Source organism: Spea bombifrons, chromosome 1, assembly GCF_027358695.1.
Source record: "Spea bombifrons isolate aSpeBom1 chromosome 1, aSpeBom1.2.pri, whole genome shotgun sequence".
Lineage (NCBI taxonomy): Eukaryota > Metazoa > Chordata > Amphibia > Anura > Pelobatidae > Spea > Spea bombifrons.
In genome coordinates, this window is record NC_071087.1 from 56,142,259 (window position 1) to 56,163,224 (window position 20,966).

The window sequence follows — 20,966 nt, forward strand, 5'->3', positions numbered from 1 at the left end:
TATAAAATGGGTAGGGGAGAGTCTCACAGAAAGAGTAAATTGTGAGAACATGAGTGTTCTTTGTAGAAACGATTAGAGAATAGATGTTCAGTGAATGTTCTACAGACAAACGGCAAATTAACTTAAATAAGTCTGTTATTGGCATAAAGATGTCCTAAAGTATTAAGTCTGATTCAAAAAAAGGGGGAATATATGGACTAACTGGATTTGTGATGCAAGGCATTCCAAAAACAGGTGCAGCATGGCTGAAGTCCTGGAGATGTGAGTGGGAAGAAGTGAGGACATGTGAAGAGAAATGCAAGTTGTGGGTAGAGAGAAGCTGATATTATGCATAAGTTTTCAGTACAAATTACCGCTAAACTCGATCCGTTTTACCCAACAAGATGGGCATAAGAATTAGGAAGAACTTTAGTGTTGAACAGTGGCAAAAGGTGTTTGAAAGCTACTCAGGAGTCTCCCATTCTATAGTTCAGATTGAGTTAATGAGGAAAACTTTGTATAGATGGAATTTCATGACAATTTGTTAAGCTAGAAAGGAAAGCCATCGTCATTATTCATGAATGCTGTATGTCCATTATATGTTTTCGAACCAACAAGATGTAATTCTAAAGTGCTGTAAGATGTTCGCCTATACGGTTCACCTTCTGTGTATTTTTTTTTCTCATTCTTTTCATGCTTCTGAATTGTAACTGCTGGTACTGACTGTTAATGTGAAATATAAACTTTTTTTCTCCCAAAAGTTAAGGATGACAAAAGCAAAGATAACCTAACACCTACATCTTATTCTTTTGTTTAATTAATCTGTTTTAGCTATTGCACCAAATAAAATCAGACATACCGTATTTATCGGCGTATAACACGCACTTTTTTAACTAAAATATGAAGCTGAAACCCTACCTGCGTGTTATACGCCGATAAATCCTAGAGCCAGTGGCGGAACTACCGGGGTCGCAACTGCGACCGGGCCCTGGAGTTCTGCCAGTCAGGGGGGGCCCAAGGGGTGCCGAGCGGTTGCTGAAGACGACCGCTCGGCAACTCTCGGGCCCCCCTGACTGACAGAAATCCAGGACTCCTCTGCTGGCCGCTTCAGCCTCAGCCGCCGCCTCAGCCGCCGCCGCCGCCTGCCTCAGCAGCAGCAGCCGCCGCCGCCGCCTGCCTCAGCAGCAGCAGCAGCCGCCGACTGCCTCAGCCTGCCTCAGCGCTTCAACTCCTGTGTTGGAAGCGTGAGGCGTTTGTCTCGGGTGCCGGCGCTCAGCAGTGAAGCGCCGGCACCCGAGACAAACGCCTCACGCTTCCAACACAGGAGTTGAAGGTAAGTGACCGGGGTGGGGTTAGGGGAGAGAGAGGGGAGATCCTGAGAAGGGGGGTTAGGGTGTGTGTGTCTGAGTGTGTGTGTGTGTTACTGTGTGTGTGTGTGTGTTACTGTGTGTGTGTGGTTTCCCAGATAGCAGTGATTCTGATGAAGTTTTTTTTGTTCAGTTTTTTTGTTCAAAAATGGGGGTGTGTGTTATACACCAGTGTGTGTTATACGCCGATAAATACGGTAATTCACCAAAAAACCCTTCTATTTTCACTATTTTTCAGTCTGCTACATTAGAGAAATACTCTGGAGAGAATGTTTGGATTAATTTGTGATCTACACATTTACACTGCAATTATTCATGAAGAGCGTTTTTTTAGCCTTTGTTTCTTCCCTTGTGTACCATGGACCCAGGGCGGGCCCGACAGTCGAGCCGTGTGGGGCAACTGCTCCAGGCGGCACTTTTGAAGGGGTGGCAAAGTGCCCCTTTTTTTTTTTTTTTTTTTTTTAAAGCCGAGAAGAGAGAGAGAGGGGGGCGCCGAGTGGTTTTCACTTACCAAGTTGTCAGTACCCACTCGGCGCCTCTCTCCTCTGCGAGCCCTCTAGCTCGGTCTCGGTGCCGGCTTGTAATGTTGAGCGCCGTAAGATGACGTAATTTCCGGCGCTCAGCATTACAAGCCGGCACCGAGACCGAGCAGGGAGACTCACCGCAGGACTGCTGAAAGGTAAGTACGGGGGGGGGGTTAAGTGGGGAGGGCGGCATTTTACCACCCCCCCAGGCGGCATTTTGTCTTGGGCCGGTCCTGCATGGACCCCAATGATTCAGTAATGAATGCAGCATTATATTTTAATAATTTGTTTATGTATAACAAACATCATTGGTCAGAGTTTTAGTGCTGTCAGAATACCACTACTTTTGATTCTCAAAGTGCCTTGTATGACCATGTTTGCTGATGACACAAAATTAAGTAGGTTATCTTCACTACAAGAGGATTTGGATACATTGGGTAACTGGGCTGATAGATGGCAAATGAGATTCAATGTAGACAAATGTAAAATTATGCATTTTGGGCATAATAATAAAAATGCAAAGCATCATCTCAATTGTGTTTCCTACAAAAAGATTTGGGAGTGATTGAAGACAATAGACTTAGCAGTGTAGTGCACAATGCCAGCTAGCGGCTGCAAAGGCAAATAAGATATTGTCATGTATTAAAATATGAATATGCAGTTCAATTCTGGGCACCTTTTCTTAAAAAAAGACATTATGGAACTAGAGAAAGTTCAGAGGAGAGCCACAAAACTGATAAGGGGAATGAAAAGTTTTAGTTATTAAGAAATGGCGCCTTAGATGCGTTATGATATGTAAATACCGTATTGGCCTGATTATAGGCTGCAACACACACACACTTTTAGTCTTTAAAGTGGGGGTGCAGCCTATAATCTGGGTTTAGCGCAGGGATGCGTAATTTGTATCGCCCGACACCCGGGACATGCAGTTATGGGCGCCAGGCAGTTTTTCTTTCTTTATCATTTAGCCCGGCGGGCAAGCAGCAGAGTTAGGATCCAGATGCCCCGCAGCGCTGCAGGGGATCCGGATCCTCCTCTCTGGCAGCCGGTGGACGTATGCACGATGCGGACAACCCCTGCTGTTGCCAGCAATTCCGCCGGGGCTTCTATGACGGAGTGCCTGCGTGACATGACCCTCCGGTGCTCCATCAAAGAAGCCCCAGCAGAACTAAGTTGTCTGACGTTCTGCAGGTGAACACTTGTGCGATACGTGCAGATAACCTCCACTGCTACTACCGGCACTTTTGCCGGGGCTTCTTTGACTGAGCACCGGCATAGAAGCCACGGCGGAAGTGTCGAGAAGCAGCAGAGGTTGTATATGCGCATCGCGCAGGCATCCACTGGCTGCCCCTGCTAGACACTATGGAGTCTGGGGAAGCATATAAGGGGCAGTGTGACAAATCTGGGGTCAGAGTTCCATATCAGGGGTTATAAAGCATAACCGGGGGTCAGGGTGGCATATCAGGGATTATAGACCATATCTGGGGGTCAGAGTGGCATATCAGTGGTTATAAAGCATCTCTGGAGTAAGGTGCATTATGAATCAAGGGGGAGGATCTTAAAATGGCTATTGGCTTTCCAAATTTCTGTTTGTATATAACCTATGCTGACTAACTGCATAATAGATAAAATGATAAATTACATGTATTCCTGTTCGTGTATTTTTTCTTTAAAATGGGCCCTGTGCAGTAGCGTACCTAGCGGGGGGGGCGGTCCGCACCGGGTGCCGCTCATCAGGGGGGTGCCAACTTGCCGGCACCCCTCCAGAGACGAACAGCAATGTCCGCCGCTGGAGGAGCAGGCTTGCAAGGGAGCGGTATCGGAGGTCTTTAACAGACCACCGGCTCCCTTGAGTGATTTTATGCCGGTTCAAGGATCTCCCTTGAACCCGGCTTAAAATCACTCAAAGACCTCTGATACCGCTCCCTTGCGATCCGCGCGGCAACAGCTGTTGTGCGCCGGGGTTTGTTGTCAGATCCCGGCGCACAACACTGAAGCCGCGCCCACCACTGTCCGTGCCCTCTGACCCGGAAGAAGACAGAAGAACTGAAGAAGAGGAGCGAAGAGAAGGAAAAGGAGCTGTAAGGAGAAAAGAGGAAAGGTAGGAAAGCATTCAGTGAGAGTGACAGTGACAGTGACAGTGGATTGGTGTATGTGTGGATTGGTATGTGTGTGGATTGGTATGTGTGTGTGGATTGGTATATGTGTGTGGATTGGTATGTGTGTGTGGATTGGTATGTGTGTGTGGATTGGTGTATATGTGTGGATTGGTGTGTATGTGTGTGGATTGGTATGTGTGTGTGGATTGGTATATGTGTGTGGATTGGTATATGTGTGTGGATTGGTATGTGTGTGTGGATGAGTATGTGTGTGGATTGGTATGTGTGGATTGGTAAGTGTGTGAGAGTGATGGGTGTTATGCTGTACCATTTCCAATGTATTTTTCATTATATAATTATGCTCTAAAGTACATCATAACTCCCATCACTCTATACTGTTCCATACAGTGGCAGAGCTGGGAGACAGAGGCCTTGCACCCCCACCGCAGGACTCCTGAAAGGTAAGTGAACTTCAAAGAGGGAGAGGGTAGATAGTTAGGAGGGGTAGATAGGGAGAAGGGAGTGAGAAGGGGTAGATAGGGCAATCATACTCCTATCATGCCAAGTCTGCGAGTGCCTCCTGGAATCTGGGTATGCCTGGGCATGATAGGAATGTGATTGCTGTTAACAATTATATATATATAGATATATATATATATATATTGTTATTTAATTGTTTTGTCCTATTTTGGTGTGTTTCTTACTTTAAATAAAAGCGTTAGATTTTTTTATGGTGTGTGTGGGGGGGTCATATTCAGTTTCGGCCAGGTAGTTTTAAAGTGTGTGGGGGGGGTACCACATACAGGATCCGCCCCGGGTGCCAAATACTCGAGGTACGCCCCTGGCCCTGTGCATGCAGTATTGGCTAGTTTATATGCTGCACCCTTAAAGTTTGGTGGTATTTTAAAGAAAAAAATATTTTTAGAGAAAAAATACACGAAGGGCTCTCTAAAGACCTGTTCGTTAATAGAACATTACAAAGGGCAAGAGGTCACCTGCTAAGACTTGGAGAAAGAAGATTAAGTCTAAGGGGATTTTTTACAGTAAGGACAATAAAAGTATGGCATTCACTGCCTGAAGAGGCGGTGCTAGCAAATACATTAGATGCCTTTAAAAGGGGCATGGATACTTTTTAATGAAGCAGAACATAGAGGCCTATGCATGCAATTATAGGAATTAATATTTATTTAGTACTTGCTGATCCAAGGAGAAATCTGTCATTTGGAGTCTAGAAGGAATTTTTCCCCCATTGAATCCACAATTCAAAAATGGCTGACATAAGGGTTTTTTTGCCTTCTTTTGGATCAGCAGCGGTTAACAAGGAATAGGAATAGGGTTAAGCTTGATGGACGCATATCTTTTCTCAACCTAAACTACTATAACTTAAGGTAAACCTCATGTGAGTCATGATTTAGACATGGAAGTTTGGCTGCAGATCTAAGATCACTTGATGCATATAAAGATTGATTATAATGCATTTAATGGGATGATAGCTCAGCATATGTTGGAACATTCTATGAGTTACTGGTTAGTCCACCTTGTTCTCTTGGGATTACCTCTTTTCTCTGTTAGATTCCTGCAACTTGCTTCCCTATGTTTATCAAGAATCTTAGCAATCCAGCTGCTCCATTAGCACCCTATAACTGTGATGTCACAAGAACATTCTGTATGTGTTGCCCAACACCAGATAAAACTTGTACAGTTGTTTCTGATTAGAGCTATAGAAATCCTGTGAAATTTATAAAAGAATTTCACAGATTTTGAGAAACTGCCCTTTAAATATCTACTATCTGGCTTAAAGCAGTTATATGAATACTTATGTTTATCATATAATATTATATTTTTATGTCCTGTTTACCCATAGTACAACACTGCAGAATATGTTGGAATGATATGACTTGATAGATACTATTAAAGAGATGACAGTATGTTGAAGCTAAACATTGGTATGACTGTCCTCTCTCAAAATGTCCTTGGTTGCTGTGAAAGCACAGTAAAGGGCTTACTTGGACTTTTGAGTGTCAAAATGTAAAATGCAGGATCTATCTGCCGTTTTTGCTGTGCACACTAGTAAAAGGTTTATTAAGAGAATGAAGAGGTTTGGCTGAGCCCCATTGAAACATGTGCCGTGGTTTCTTAGTTCAGATTAAAGTGATTCAGAGTTTTTTGGTGCTCCTTAGGGTTATGAGCAAAATGTTGTGCATTGGCTTGACTTCTCGGTCTACTAATAAGCGCCCAAAAATGGGAATAGCCAATAAATCAGCTGTTGTCCTAAGTTGTCTAAACATTATGTTCTGAGTAAGTGCTTAGACTGGGACATATGGGATGGTTAACTAACTGGGTAGCTAAGCCTCTCGCAATAAATTAGTATATGGCTCAGTGTATTTTCAGTTGTTATGGTTGGCAATTTTCAAAACATTTGGATGCTTTAAACAGATATAATAAACAGTACAGAGTAAGATTAAGTAAGAAAAGCTTAGTTGGCTGAAAGGCAAACAATTAGAATCGTTGTCAAATATTTGAATGTTCAGTAGAGTCCAGGACTCAGAAGAAATGGCTTCTAATGGGTAGACATGTCTGGTGGTACAAGCCAAACAGCTAATTTAAGTAAATTAGTAGTATGGTTGTGAGTGTGACAGGGGCAGTCAATAGATATTAAGTAATGTACTTGGAATGTAATGGCAAAATATAGCTTTAGTTGCTCTGTTCTGCTGAGGCCAACAGCTGGAGACTGATTACCGTATTTAAACAATGTAACAAGGAACCCTATCTGGATGACTGGCTACTAGTAGCACCATCAGCTTCTCTGCAGTTTCATGTCAACTGTGCGATTCAACTCCTAGTGGCCCTTTAGATTCGTGTATGTGTTTCCTCCATTTCTGCTGCTGCTTTGGTTAGTCAGATACATGAGGACAGACAGGGCAGATGTCATTGTCATTCCTCTGGTTTGGCTCCCAGAGGGTGTGGTATGCGTAACTAATCCTGGTGTCTCTAAAACCACCCTTTTCACTGATTGTCTAGACCTGCCTTTTCAGGAATCCAATCCTTCATCCATGCAGCATGTCTTATTAAACAGTCTTTCCTACTTGAACATGGATTGTCATCAGGAGTAGTGGGTAGTTTGCAGCATGCTCATGCATGTTTGGTAGGCCACGTATTACCCATTTGTATTATTTGAGCCTGAGACTAGGAGGTTAGAGTAGGTTCTCACCCTATTGAGAGTGTGCATTGACATGGCGGGTGAGCTAAATTATGCTTTGGCCAATTCATATTATCTCTCATTTATATTATGTTTATATATTTGTTGCCAATTTTATTAGGGTGAGAAGCGCAGACAGTTTTTGTTTTTTGTATACATTGTACAGCCAATACACTGTATTTGCAGCATGCTCACACCTGTTTGGTAGGCCTCGAATTACACATTTGTATTATTTGAGCCTGAGACTAGCTTAGCGCACCAATATTTTTTCTTTTCCCTCTCTCTCATTGGCCAACAATTCTGGTGGCCTAACCGGAGGAAAGAATTATCAGATTTTGTTTCCACCGCGTACAACGGGGGCTGTTACAGCCTCTCCCGGTTCCAGCACGTCCATGGTCCCATCTAGTCATGGATTTCATAGTGGATCTACTGTCCTCTACTCATCACACCACCATACTCACTTTGGTGCATCATTACTATAAGATGGTGCAACTCTTTCCTCTCCACAAGTTGCCCTCAGCGCAAGAACTCACAGATGTCTTTATCAAGGAGCTATGTTTGCATGGACTGCCCTATAAAATAGTTGCCGACCATGGTAGTCAAGTTATCATCCACTTCTCGAGAGCCTCTGAAGCAGTAGAACAAGCAAATGTTTGAGCAATACTTGCCAGCCTTTGTTAATTACAATCAGGATAATTGGGATGAATTATTACCTGTAGCAAAATTTGCCAAGAACACTTCTATCAATTAATCTACCTGTGTTTATCCTTTGTTTTTGTCTTTTTTCCCGTCACTCTTCCTACTGAATTTAGAGACTCCAGCATTAATGCGTTAGATGACCACTCATATTGTCTAAATTCCCTGTGGTTTTCAGTCCGGGCAACACTGGTATGCTGTATCACAGAAACGGTCTGTCTATCTAAAAGCGCTAAGTCAGATGTCCCGCTACACACCATCTTTTACTGTATTATACGAGGCTGCGCTCATGCTCACTGTCTGCCATGGTGTAAATGGGCCAGTTAAGAGATCAGAGAGTTCCCTTGTAACTAATTGCCTATTTTGTGTGTTCATATGAATCTGCGATAACAAGTGTTAAGCATTAAAGTCCAATAAATCTAACAGGTGCTGCTTATGAAGTGTTAGCAAATGCAAACTGCCCAGGCAACAATCAAGGAAAGGTTACATACAGCAAAAAAAAATAAAAAGGCTGTAGTTAATTATTGCAATTCCAGACATATCTATACAGAAAAATTACTATCTCAGATCACTCTAAAACTAAATGTATTAATATCTTTAAAGGTAATAACCAAAACACCAACTTTGAATAGAGAGGTGAACAGATGAGGAAAAGAAAAATAAAGATCTCAGGGGTTCTGTGGACCTCAAGTTACTTCTGCTGGTAGGCTGTCCCACATATCCACCACCCCCTCACTGAAGTAACTCTACCTTACATTAAGTAGGACTTCATTACTTTAAATAAATGTACAAACGTCAGAGTTTATGTGAACCTCAAGCTTATTCTGCTGGTATACTGTTTTTATCAACCACCCCATTATTTAAGTAAATCTTCATTACATTAACTAAGAATGTATTACATTAAATAACAGTACAAATCTCAGGGGTCCTATGGACCTTTAGCTTCTTCTGCTGGGAGGCTGTTCCACATAGGCACCACTCCCTCAGTAAAATAAATCATTGTTACATTAAGACTTTATTACATTCAATAAAAGTACAAATCTCATGTGTCCTGTGGACCTCAAACCTCTGTCGGGAGGCTGTTCCACATATCACCCCCCCCCCCCGTGTCACTTCCACTTGCAAGAAGGGTGGTTCACTATGTATTAACATGTGTTAATGTTATTGTCAATTTGTATTTTGTAATAGTGGTAAAGAATTTGCTGGCTCTATATAAATAAAATGCTGTATAATGTAAAATGAAACAACTTTTCAACATAACTGCTAACCACATCAATGGTGCCTAATGTTAAGTCGCTTTTATCGTATTAATTTCTGCTAAAATAAGGCCTTTTAATGTGGTAAAATCTCCAAACACCAGTGTTTGCACAATTCATATTTTTTAGCGATGGTCATGTAAAAGCTATTTTGCAAATCAGAAACAGTTCACTGAATGTTATTTCTGATGTTATAAAGTGTGTGTTATAAAGGCTGAGGTGGGGGGAGGCGGGGTGACGCAACATTGTGTGACCCCGCGGTGGTATCGCTGCTGCTCGCATCTCCGTCAAAGAAAGGCTGATGCTTCCTGGGATGAGTTGCCTGTAAGTGTCTGCCTGCATGGGTATGCATGTTAGTGTGTGCTTGGCTGGGTATCAAAGTGTCTGCCTGGGTATGTAAGTGTATCTGGCTGGGTATGAATGCAAGTGTCTGCCTGGGTATGTTAGTAAGTGTCTCCCTGGGGATTTTATTGTGTTTCTGCTTGAGTATCTTAATGTGTGTCTGCCTGGATATGTATGTGTGTCTGGGTGTGTGAGTGTGTGTGTTTCTGTATGTTAGTGTGTCTGAGTATGTATTTTAGTGTCTGCCTGGGTAGGTATTTGTGTCTCACAGGGTATGTCATATGTGTCTGGATATGTATGCTAGTGTCTTCCTGGGTATGCATTTCTTTGGGTGTGCTAATTGATGTGTGTCTGGTACTGTGAGTTTGGTCATCTGGGTATGCTTGTGTGGGTGTCTGGTTGTGTATGTTAGAAGGGCTGAGCCTAGGGTCATTGATGCCTGGATGCAAAAAAATGGGTGGCAATATTGCTAACTCCTCTCCTTAACAATCATAACCCCTCTAACCGCACCCATTTTCTACTCCTCCTCTTTGGGCCCCCTGTAACATGTCACTTACTTCCCACAGTGACAGCTTGTTAGTGCTAATTTGGGCCCAGACAGGTCATCAGTGATATATTTGCCTTCCAAACAGCATTACACTAAATGTGTCGGTGACAACCGTCGCTCTGACTTAAAAGAAGCAGCTGAACGAGAGGGGCAGAGCCGTAGGTAGCTCTTTATGCACCCTCACTATATCTATACAGAGGTTTTTTTTTTGAGGAAAGCAGAGTTGTTTGTAAAAAAAATAGTATAACACATTTTCCTAAACCCAGTGATTTATTCACATTTTGACACTGAGGGTGTGTCAGGATTCTATCCTGACTGCTAAATAGTTTAACCCTTCGTTTGCTATGTAATAATCCATGGTCTGTGTATTTATGTTCAGCTGTGATTGGTTATACCTATATCTATGGCATTGCCAACAGGCTTTGTTACCCTGCCTCCCTCACCTGAAGCTTATGTCATTCACACCTGACCTAATGACCAGGCCTATATCTGGACATTCCCATGTTTGTTAGGTGCCTTTGCATTGAAGTTATAGGACCGTTTTGCTCTGGCGCTGTACCTGTACCGGATCCTGACTTGTACCTCATCCTGACTTGTACCTCATCCTGACTTGTTCCTGCCTTCAGCCCTGCCAAGTGGGCTTCCTGCCTTCAGCCCTGCCAAGTGGGCTTCCTGCCTTCAGCCTTGCCAAGTGAGCTTCCTGCCTTCAGCCCTGCCAAGTGGGCTTCCTATCTTGTGCCCTTCCAAGTGGGCTTCCCACCTTGTGCCCTTCCAAGTGGGCTTCCTACCTTGTGCCCTTCCAAGTGGGCTTTCATACTTTGTGCCCTTCCAAGTGGGCTTCCTACATAGCCTTCTGTGACACTATCTTTCTAGTTCACCTACCTTGCTGAAGCCCTTCGGTACGAGCACAAGGCTTGCTGCACTGGCGCTGTGTGGGTGGCTTCACTGCTGAGCGCTGGGACCCAGACCGTGAAGAAGGCCTTACGCTCCCACCACAATCATGGCAGCGCCACTGCCTCTGTGCAGCCCTGTTTGTTAGTGTGTGTGCATGTGTGTTTATGTTGAGTGTCTGTGTTAGTGCTGAGTGTCTGGATGTGTGTGTTAGTGCTGAGTGTCTAGTTGTGTTGGTGTGAGTGTGTGCATGTGTGTGACTGGGTGTTAGTGTATTGTGTGCCCCTCCCAAGGGCAGGCTCTGGATCCGCCCCGGCTCAGCAGTGAAGCTGCTTGCACTGCGATGGAGTATTGAGACAGATGCCTTGTGCTCACACCACAGGACTTCCGGAAGGTAAGTGATGGCGAGAAAGAGGTGAGATACATAGCCAGAAAAGGGGGGAAATAGTGAGAAATAAAATGAAAGATATAGGGGAGAGATTGAGAGAAGGAGATAACGAGAAAGATGGGAAAAGTTGCAGAGAAAAGAAAGGGGAGAGATAAACTTCTGTAATATAAATCATAGTTCTGACTGCAATATTGGGGGATACAAATTCCTCTTTAAAAGGTCTGTAAATGGAACAGTCCTGGACTGGCAATCTGGCACACCGGGCAGATGCCCAATGGTACACTGGCCAACATTGCCTCATACTATTGGAGCTGCAGATCAGGTGCTAAAGTGCCAGGTCCATCCGCCATCGCCAGCTTTAAAAATATGTGGTCATTTTGATGATATTCAGGTGGAAGTCTCCTTGCCTTCTGTTAGACTGGCCCTCCTGTTTGTATACATCTAGTACACAGGGGCCAAAATGTAAACCCGAAGTTCATTAGGAGTGCCAGGGGTTATGAGAAAATGGATTGGTGTTATGAGAGGTGAAACCAGAGGAATATCTCCTGCATGATTTGCCTTTCATAATATTCAATTGAAGTGCCAAGAGAACTTTCTTTTTTTTTCATCGTAACTCACAATTTAGGGAATCCACCCCATGTCTTTTTATTTCCTAAAAATGCAAAAAAACAGAATGTTGCAGAATCTTGTAATACCTTTTTTATTGGACTAACAGTATTTAAAATAATAGACGAGCTTTCGGGAGTCCTCCCTTTGTCAAGTCAAAAGCATTTCTGACCAAGCAAGTGAAAAACACAGTTTAAAACAGTTTAAAACTGACCAGTACATGTTCTGATACAGGGTTAAAACAGGGGTTAAAATAACAAGATAGAGAATTTGCAGACAAAAAACTAAGAGGGTCGTAAATAGTAAATAGTGGCATATACTGCACAGATAAGGCTGGGGGGGGAGCAGGGGTGAGCATGTAGGAGAGAGAGGGAGAAGGGAAAAAAAAAAAAAAAGGCACAGGTTAGAGGAAGTTTTGATAATGAGCTAAGAAGCTCAAATCCACATTAAGTCCTCTGTTTTTACAATCATAAAAATGTATCATTTTGGCTTCAAATGTCTTTCTTTCTTGGGTGTTTTTGAAATGACCTCTCAGTGTTTTGATTTTGAGGTCATGTATGGAGTGACCGGTTTGGGTAAAGTGGTGCCCAACTGGAAACACAACTTCACAAACCCTACAAATATTTTCGCTACATTGATGATATTTTCATTGTCTGGACGGACGGAAAAGAAAACCTCAAAAAGTTCCATAACGCATTCAATACATTTCACCCATCTATCAAACTCAAAATGGACTTCTCCACGGAAAGTGTAAACTTCTTGGATACAACTGTCACAATAAACAAGGACACACTACATACATCCCTGTACAGAAAACCCACAGACCGATCCAACTACCTGCACAAATCCAGCTTCCATCCATCCCACACAAAGCAAGGCATCATCCATAGCCAAGCCACCAGGTACCACCGCATCTGCTCCAACACTGATGACAGAGACATGCATCTTAAAACACTGTCTGAGACATTCAAACAAAAGGGATACAAACCCAAGATAATCAATAAGAAAATTAACTCTGCGCTACAAACCCCACGTGAACACCTGTTGCAATACAGAGACAAACAAACATCCTCACGCATACCTTTGGTAGCCACATACAATCCTGCCCTAGAAGAAATCCGAAAAATCATCAAGGATCTGCAACCAATGCTAGCAGAGGATGAGGTGTTAAAAGAAATTTTCCCTGAACCCCCCATCTTGGCCTTCAGACAACCAGCGAATCTCAAACAAAAGCTGGTGAGTAGCAAACTACATACCGAAACAACACACACAGATAATGGAAGCAAACCATGCAACAAAGCTAGATGCAAACTTTGTCAACACATCTGTACCAGCAACACAGCCACCCACAACAACAAGACATACAATATTAAAGGATCATACTCATGCACTTCACAGAATGTTGTATACATGATTCAATGCACCAAATGTACTATAGGGTGTTACATCGGTGAAACCTGCCAGCAACTTAATAAAAGGATGAATCTGCACAGATACTCCATCAACCATCATGATGAAGAAAACTTTTGCACCCCAGTTGGGCACCACTTTACCCAAACCGGTCACTCCATACATGACCTCAAAATCAAAACACTGAGAGGTCATTTCAAAAACACCCAAGAAAGAAAGACATTTGAAGCCAAAATGATACATTTTTATGATTGTAAAAACAGAGGACTTAATGTGGATTTGAGCTTCTTAGCTCATTATCAAAACTTCCTCTAACCTGTGCCTTTTTTTTTTTTTTTTTTTTTTTTTTTTTTTCTCTTTCCCTTCTCCCTCTCTCTCCTACATGCTCACCCCTGCTCCCCCCCCAGCCTTATCTGTGCAGTATATGCCACTATTTACTATTTACGACCCTCTTAGTTTTTTGTCTGCAAATTCTCTATCTTGTTATTTTAACCCCTGTTTTAACCCTGTATCAGAACATGTACTGGTCAGTTTTAAACTGTTTTAAACTGTGTTTTTCACTTGCTTGGTCAGAAATGCTTTTGACTTGACAAAGGGAGGACTCCCGAAAGCTCGTCTATTATTTTAAATACTGTTAGTCCAATAAAAAAGGTATTACAAGATTCTGCAACATTCTGTTTTTTTGCATTCGTATACACTGGACTAATACGGCTACCCCAAACTACAGTATTTCCTAAAAAGCAATACTTGCTTCATATCACATGGTTACATTGGAAAAAAAAATTGAAAAATCTCGATATGAGATAAACCATAGATATGTTTGTAATGATGAAAGATTTCAGTGACATTTGATTATTTCCAGCCATGTTGAAATGACCTAAAATTCCACAATGTGCTGTTGCTTAGGAACAAACCGATGATCTAGGCCAAGAAGCATGTAGAGATGATTTAGAATGTGAGCTGTTTATTTCGCCAGCTCACATATTTTTCTCTTCTAATTGTATTTACTGTGTGTCTGCTCATAATTTTTTTACCCCCAGCTTTGCACATGTATTCAATTACAACATTTGTCTTCTGATCATTAAGGGAGACATATAAATACATCATGCAGCTAGGGTTTTCCACACACCCTATAAATGTAGATTTCAAACGCATCCCATGTAGGTGACAGTACACAATATTACTCAGTATTAGGCACACATAGGAAGGCGTTAAATCACATAATTGTGATGAAGAAGCAAAATGTAAGTGGCAAGTACAAATGTCCCCAAGCATGCCAAATAATTGTGTACCTCTGGTGCACCTGCTTTTGAGGGCTACAAGTCCTGTGGCTGAAGATGATGGGCATTGTAAGCTCATCAGTCCATTTGTTGGTTAACAAATAAAAACTAAATATGCTCTTGTGTCTATATTAATTTTAACTTAACAGTTTTTAATATAAATCGGGTTAAAACAATTTTACTATGCATGGTATACACATAACCATAGACAGATTTAGGTTTGAGTCCAATTCAGCAGGAAAACTGGGCAGACCAGATTTTTCTATGTTTTTTATTGGGTGGAACAGTTATTTTTTGGGGGGAAGCTCAATAATCCCTCTAGTGAGGTCCTTCAGGACAAACTGCCTGTCCCAAGTCAGCATAGAAGAAGGGGGGTTAGGCATGGGGCTAGCGACGCCACCGCATAAAAATCAGCTTGATACAGAAACATTAACAACCAAGATAAGAGACAGCTAGCCTGGAAGAAAAAGGATTTTCAACTCGAAAACGCTAGGCTGTGAAAGCCACAAAGCCATTAACCTGACAACTCCTCTTTCAACCATGGTACATGGAACGTGAGGACCATACATGAGTCAGGAAAGATGGCACAATTTGCACCCGAGATGATGAGCAACAACCTGACCCTACAAAGCATTAGTGAGACAAGACGGACACAAACTGAACAGAGATGACTGATGACCTATTGCTGTACTCTGGTCATGAAGAGAGTGATGCACCCCACACATCACCGCATTTTGCACTGTTTTAGGTAGGATTACCCTTAGGTGCAACCGCCACACACATCCCAATAAGCATTACTGTCCACAGTCATTTGCACATTTATATGAAATAAATGTTTGTAAAAATATATATTTGTGTTTTTATCTTTATTGTTTTTATGGAGATCATTTTTGCAGGTTGAGGAGTGGCTTATTGCGGCACAGTGCATGATCGGATGAGTTTTTCTAGTGTGCTAGATGGCATCGTAGCAAGCATCCATTCTAGGCTGCCTCTTTCATGCATTGATTGATGCCTTTTTTTGGAATCAGATCTTTGTTGTTTTTTTTGGGGGGGGGGGTTGTCAATGATGGTTCATTTATTCTGAACCAATCAGCAGGTCCACAAATGCACACTTGGAAACTACCCAAGGGTAGGCTTACTGGAGTTTCCCTCTTCTGGAGGAATGGCTTTATTAGGAAAAAGGTTAGACACACGAAAGGGCAACGCCATGATCAGGCATGCATATGTAGTCCAGCAGGAGTGACCAGCTGAAGGTTTAGATGGCGTCAACGTCTTTCCGTTGAAATAGCTAGCATATCCGTAAATACTTCTACATTAGTTAGATTTGATTGGATTTTACTCATGACCCAACAGCCTGGAAATATAACATGCCACTGCACCCAGGGCTATTGGAGTGATCCGCCCTACAGGTAATAGTATGATTTACCTCTGCTGTTTGGTCAAGCTCACATCATATATCTCTCTGTTTCATTCTAATACAGCTAATACAGAAAACAGTCACGCAACATAGAATCTGTTTTTATTTTGAATGACAGAACAAAAAAGCAGGTTAAGAACACAAGATACAATGTTTCAACAACAACAAAATTAGGAACATATTAATTGAAAAAAAAATACTGCCTTAAAACAACAGACCCATATTTAAAATGTAATTCTTAAAATTGACAAACGGAGCCAATACTTGTTCCACCCTCGGAAACGCAGCTACTTCTCATTGAAAAGTTAAGCAGTCTTCATTAGCAGTCTTATCCAGACTGCCAATTATTAGAAACAAACTATTACCATTTCTGCAATTTAGTCCACTAAATAAGGTCAATAATCAGGGTCCTCTTAAAAGTTCGGGTCTAGAAAGTTTGTACTCTTAACAAACTACAGTAAAGAGTCAAAGGCCCATAACAAAAAGCCCCCCCTCAAAACATATCTAAAATTCTATTAAAATACTTTATATAAAGTAGTACCTTATAAACATATTTAAATACAATACATATTGAAGGAAAACTGCAAAAAGATTTACTATAAATAACTTTTAAAGGTTTTAAAGGTTCTATTGACCTAGTAGAATGGATACAATTAAAACAGGAATTCGAAACTTTGCATTTTTTATAACAATTTCCCAAATGTTTCTGTTTTGGGTGTCAAAAAACAGCACCATAGAGAACTGTAAATAAACATTTGTAAAGTACTGCACTACAAACAAAGGCTGTTCAAAGTCCATATGTGGAAATGTACATGGGTTTGCAACAGACAAAAGCTGTTCTTGATGGGCCAGATTCTTTACTACTACAAATCGGAAATCCATAATTTATATCATCCCTGGCATCATTCAGGGCTGTTTCCTTGTTTATAAAAAATCCTGTGTGGTGCTATACTTTGTAACTTCACTTTAATATGACCTGGGGTTCTCCACTTTCCTTTTATTCTAAGCGTAGGTATGGGGTTGAGTCCAAAGGCTGGAATTTGGAGTTGGAATGGACACATATCCAACAATGAGTAGTCCCACCTCAAGCACCCAGAGCAAAACATGAAAGATAAAATGATGGTTGAACAGGTACAGAAACTGCACTTGGAGCCCCCCCAAAAAATATTGGCCAATAGTTTTAGTATCTATCTTAGAACACCATAGGTTACCTTGGTGTTCTATGCATAGTAGCGTGACTGGGTGGGTTGGATGAATGAATATTGCAGGCAGAAGGGAAGTTGGGTTGGTGTCTGACCTAATTCAAGGTGTTCTTTGGCAGGCTAGCCTACCGTAGGTCCTTATATTTACAAGAAAGTACACTTGCAATTGTATGATTTATTGCAGGAGGTTTGCTGCCTAAATCTCATTACACAATGTAACATTGAGTCCTGCAATTGCTATATGTTAACACGCTTACCACATACACACACACATGTACTTTTGACAACATTTTAGCTTATTAATTTGTTTTTAACCACCAAGTTACAATTACTTTGTGGGTGCTATTTTTTCATGATGTAAAATAGTAACGCAAAACTACATTGCACAAAATACCACGCTATGAATGCTGTACGATGCATAGGAGAACTGTCGGGATGAGGAGAATGATACAAAAGAAAGAAAATTAGCACACAAGCTGAAAATATGAATCATATAGAAAAAAAAAACCTTCTACAGGCTAAATAATACACAATATAGACCTCCTTAACACTAAATTTACATTTTTATGAACGGTCTTCCTAAACTGATTTACCCTGATCACACTTTATATATATTGGAAGCAAGTTAGGTAATACTGGAAAAGCCAACAAAAGTGTATTCAATATTTACAGCTTGTTTTGACACAAATAGGACGGTCACAAAATCTTTATCTTATAATACAATTATTTTAGATTTTTTTTGTTTGCCTTAAAGAATATCTCAATACTTGCTCAAAACAAAACATGCAGCTTAAAATCCAAACAAAAATAGATTATTCTTTCATTACAAGAGTTAACAATTAATAAACTAATATGTGAACACAGTGTAAGGTTGCTTTGGGCATACATTGCTTTCTATTCATGATTATGCCTTCGGTACATTGCTTTAGCACTGAAAGGATAACCTAGAGAGCAATGCACAATCATCCTAAGAATTCACATAAGGCACTCTGTAGTTCTTTACAGTGTAGAACAGAAGTAGAATATGTTCACGTATTTTTGGCTAAGGTTTAGAAGGTCAGATGTGTGATAGAGGCTGGGTCAACGTCTTGAACGGATCTTAATGATGGCTTGCAAGCCTGGAAAAAGAGAAAAGCAAGACAAAGTGTTAGACATCAATGAAAAGTTAATTCTAGTTGTTATAAAATTTTAATAAGGTCAAGCTAATAAATATACTTAACACAAGAACATGTTGTTTTATCTATATTTCTCACACAAGAGAGTGTGTCCTCACTAAGAAAGCACCGGGGAGACATAATGAGGAGAGAGGGGAAGAACATTATGTTCAAAATTTCTTTTCTCTTAAGGAAGAAAAGGGCAGTGGCAGCAACACATGGGTTCCATGGATGCTAAATATGTGTGCAAAACCTTGAACGCATCCTGTTTAATCTAAATTTATATATGTCTTGTGGATGGAACCCATGTGTTGCTGCCACTGCCCTTTTCTTCCTTAAGATATGATTAAAGAAGGAGTAGATATAATGCAGATTATTCCTCAAATTGCTGCATTCATTCCCAACAGAATTATATATACTGTAAATTCATATAGAACAAACTTCCTTTCCATGTTTAATGTGCAGTGTTGTGACTTTGAGGTCTGCAACTGGGTCTCATGCAGAAAATTGGGCACTCAGGCCCCCCAAAAATTGCCATCACTGGACTATGACCTATAGAGGGCCAACCAAACTGTTCTTCAAGCAGAAGTTCACCGGGATTGAATTGTTATTATGTATAGTGAAAAGAAGGGAGATGACATTTTCAACTGTTCTGCAGACTACTTGTTTTGTAAATATACCCCAAAGTGGCCAACAAGGACACCAATGTCCGTTAAAAGGTCACACTGTGGAACTAATGGTTGCCTGTGGGGCATTAAGTGAATTGTCTACCCACAAAGCCTTCTGCTGCCTACCTCTAGTAAACTATTTCTTTATACCTGCTTGGCTATGGTTGTCACATGTCTATTATGTTTTAGAAATACATGTGAGGTATATTTCAGTTAGTATAATCTCCTTTGTTGATATACTAAGTCATTAAGCCCCTTGGAACCAAAGAATAACTTTAAAATGGAATGGATTTATTCTAGTGAAAACTTCCAGCCTATGGGATCATATTCATCATACCCTAAAAAGTTGATAAACTGGATACATTTCACAAAAATAAAGAAGAATATCCAATTCTATGCTACAATGCCTACATATTCGTGTGTGAGATGCTAGGTAGTTTTGAAAAGGCTCTGTAGATTTTGACTTTGTATATTCCTTATTATCATGTAGGGAAGATCATGTTTTATAAGGCTAATTTTATTCCATAAACATTTAGGAAGTAGGTAATTGTAGGCAAGGAATATGTTGGCCTGAACAAGCCTTATCATGCCAAATGGATGCACGAAATAACAGACCTTCTCAAAATGAATGATGAGCCTTTACAGTGCACAGTGAATTTCACAGTCCACTGATGGCAACTGTAGTGGTTGTTTAATATCATGGACACCTCTATAGAAATGCATTTAAGTGACGGATATAGCTCCTTCACTGATCCTGGAAATGTGAAAGCTAAAGCAATCAACTGCTCTCATTGAAAAGTTTGGCAGTCTATTTATCTTTAAGTAAACTATGTGCAGTTTGTGAATGCCAGCGTATCAGTGCAGTATCTCGGTATGAGGCAAATTCTCAGATCACTTAAGACCATCTTGCTTTACTTTGTTAGGCTTTTCAAACGCATATTCTGTTTTATAACAAAACATAAATCTGTCCTGCTGTGTTGGCGCCTTACTGATAAATGTTCTGCTGATTAACCCTGTCCAAGCCAAAGTAGTTTGCACCGCATCAATGATTCAACCAGCTGGCTAATGGTGAGGTATATGAAACATTGGAGCAGTAGCTGAGTTCAGAGGTAACTCATCTCTGAAATACTGCACTTCAAAAGTAATTTCTGTTATTCCAAACTTTAGACTTCTGTGTAAAACGTTTGTGGGATTGTCTTATATGCAGAGTACTCGCTCCTTTACATTGGTGATGTACAGAGGAGAGCAGGTACCACTTGGCTTTGGGGTGCATCTATAACCAAGCACCTCCCCGTTACTAACACACACATGCTTACACAAAGACTAATACACACTAACTCGAACACAAATACTCACTCATTCATTCACTGTAGCACACACAGACATCACTCACCTTCAGGCACTACTACTTATCGTGTTATGTGACCCTACTGAGCCACCCCCAGGCTGTAAGCAGAACTCGAGTGGGCCCTGGTTGGAGAATTAGGACTGCCCCAGTTTTTTACTTTATGTACCTCATACAAAACCATAGGAAAGGGGGTTATGCATAAGTGATTTTGTTGCAAAGTGCTCTTATTCCCATGGCAACAAATGGAATCTTTCTGGTGAGTGGTTCATTCCACTGCTATGGTAATAAGAGTACCTTTCAAACTTGGGAGGAGAAACTCTCATAGGCCATAATTTGACAACCTATTCTCTGACAAAATGACTTCTAAAAATAAAAGATAAAAATATATAGGTGGTAAAAATAACTTTATAAAACTACCTGCGGATATTTTATCACTATTCTTCCCTTTCACCACAAACAGACTGCATTCCACATCCCATGATGCACTGATATAATATTTAGCAGAAGTGTTAATAAGTGACACAGAGATTGTGATGGCAGATATAGTACAAATTATTAATAAAGCCATCCATACACATTTGATTATATTATGT

General features: G+C 41.0%; 1 protein-coding gene across 2 annotated transcripts in view; it reads right to left on the reverse strand.

Annotated features, from left to right (window-relative positions):
• Positions 1 to 17,372: 17,372 nt before the first annotated feature.
• Positions 17,373 to 20,966, reverse strand: part of RBPMS (RNA binding protein, mRNA processing factor) — an 84,348-nt gene continuing 80,754 nt past the window's right edge. For both annotated transcript variants that reach the window (XR_008353902.1, XR_008353901.1), the window contains one exon: positions 17,373 to 18,321. The gene's annotated coding sequence lies outside the window, so the exon portion shown is untranslated. The remainder of the gene's footprint in view (positions 18,322 to 20,966) is intronic.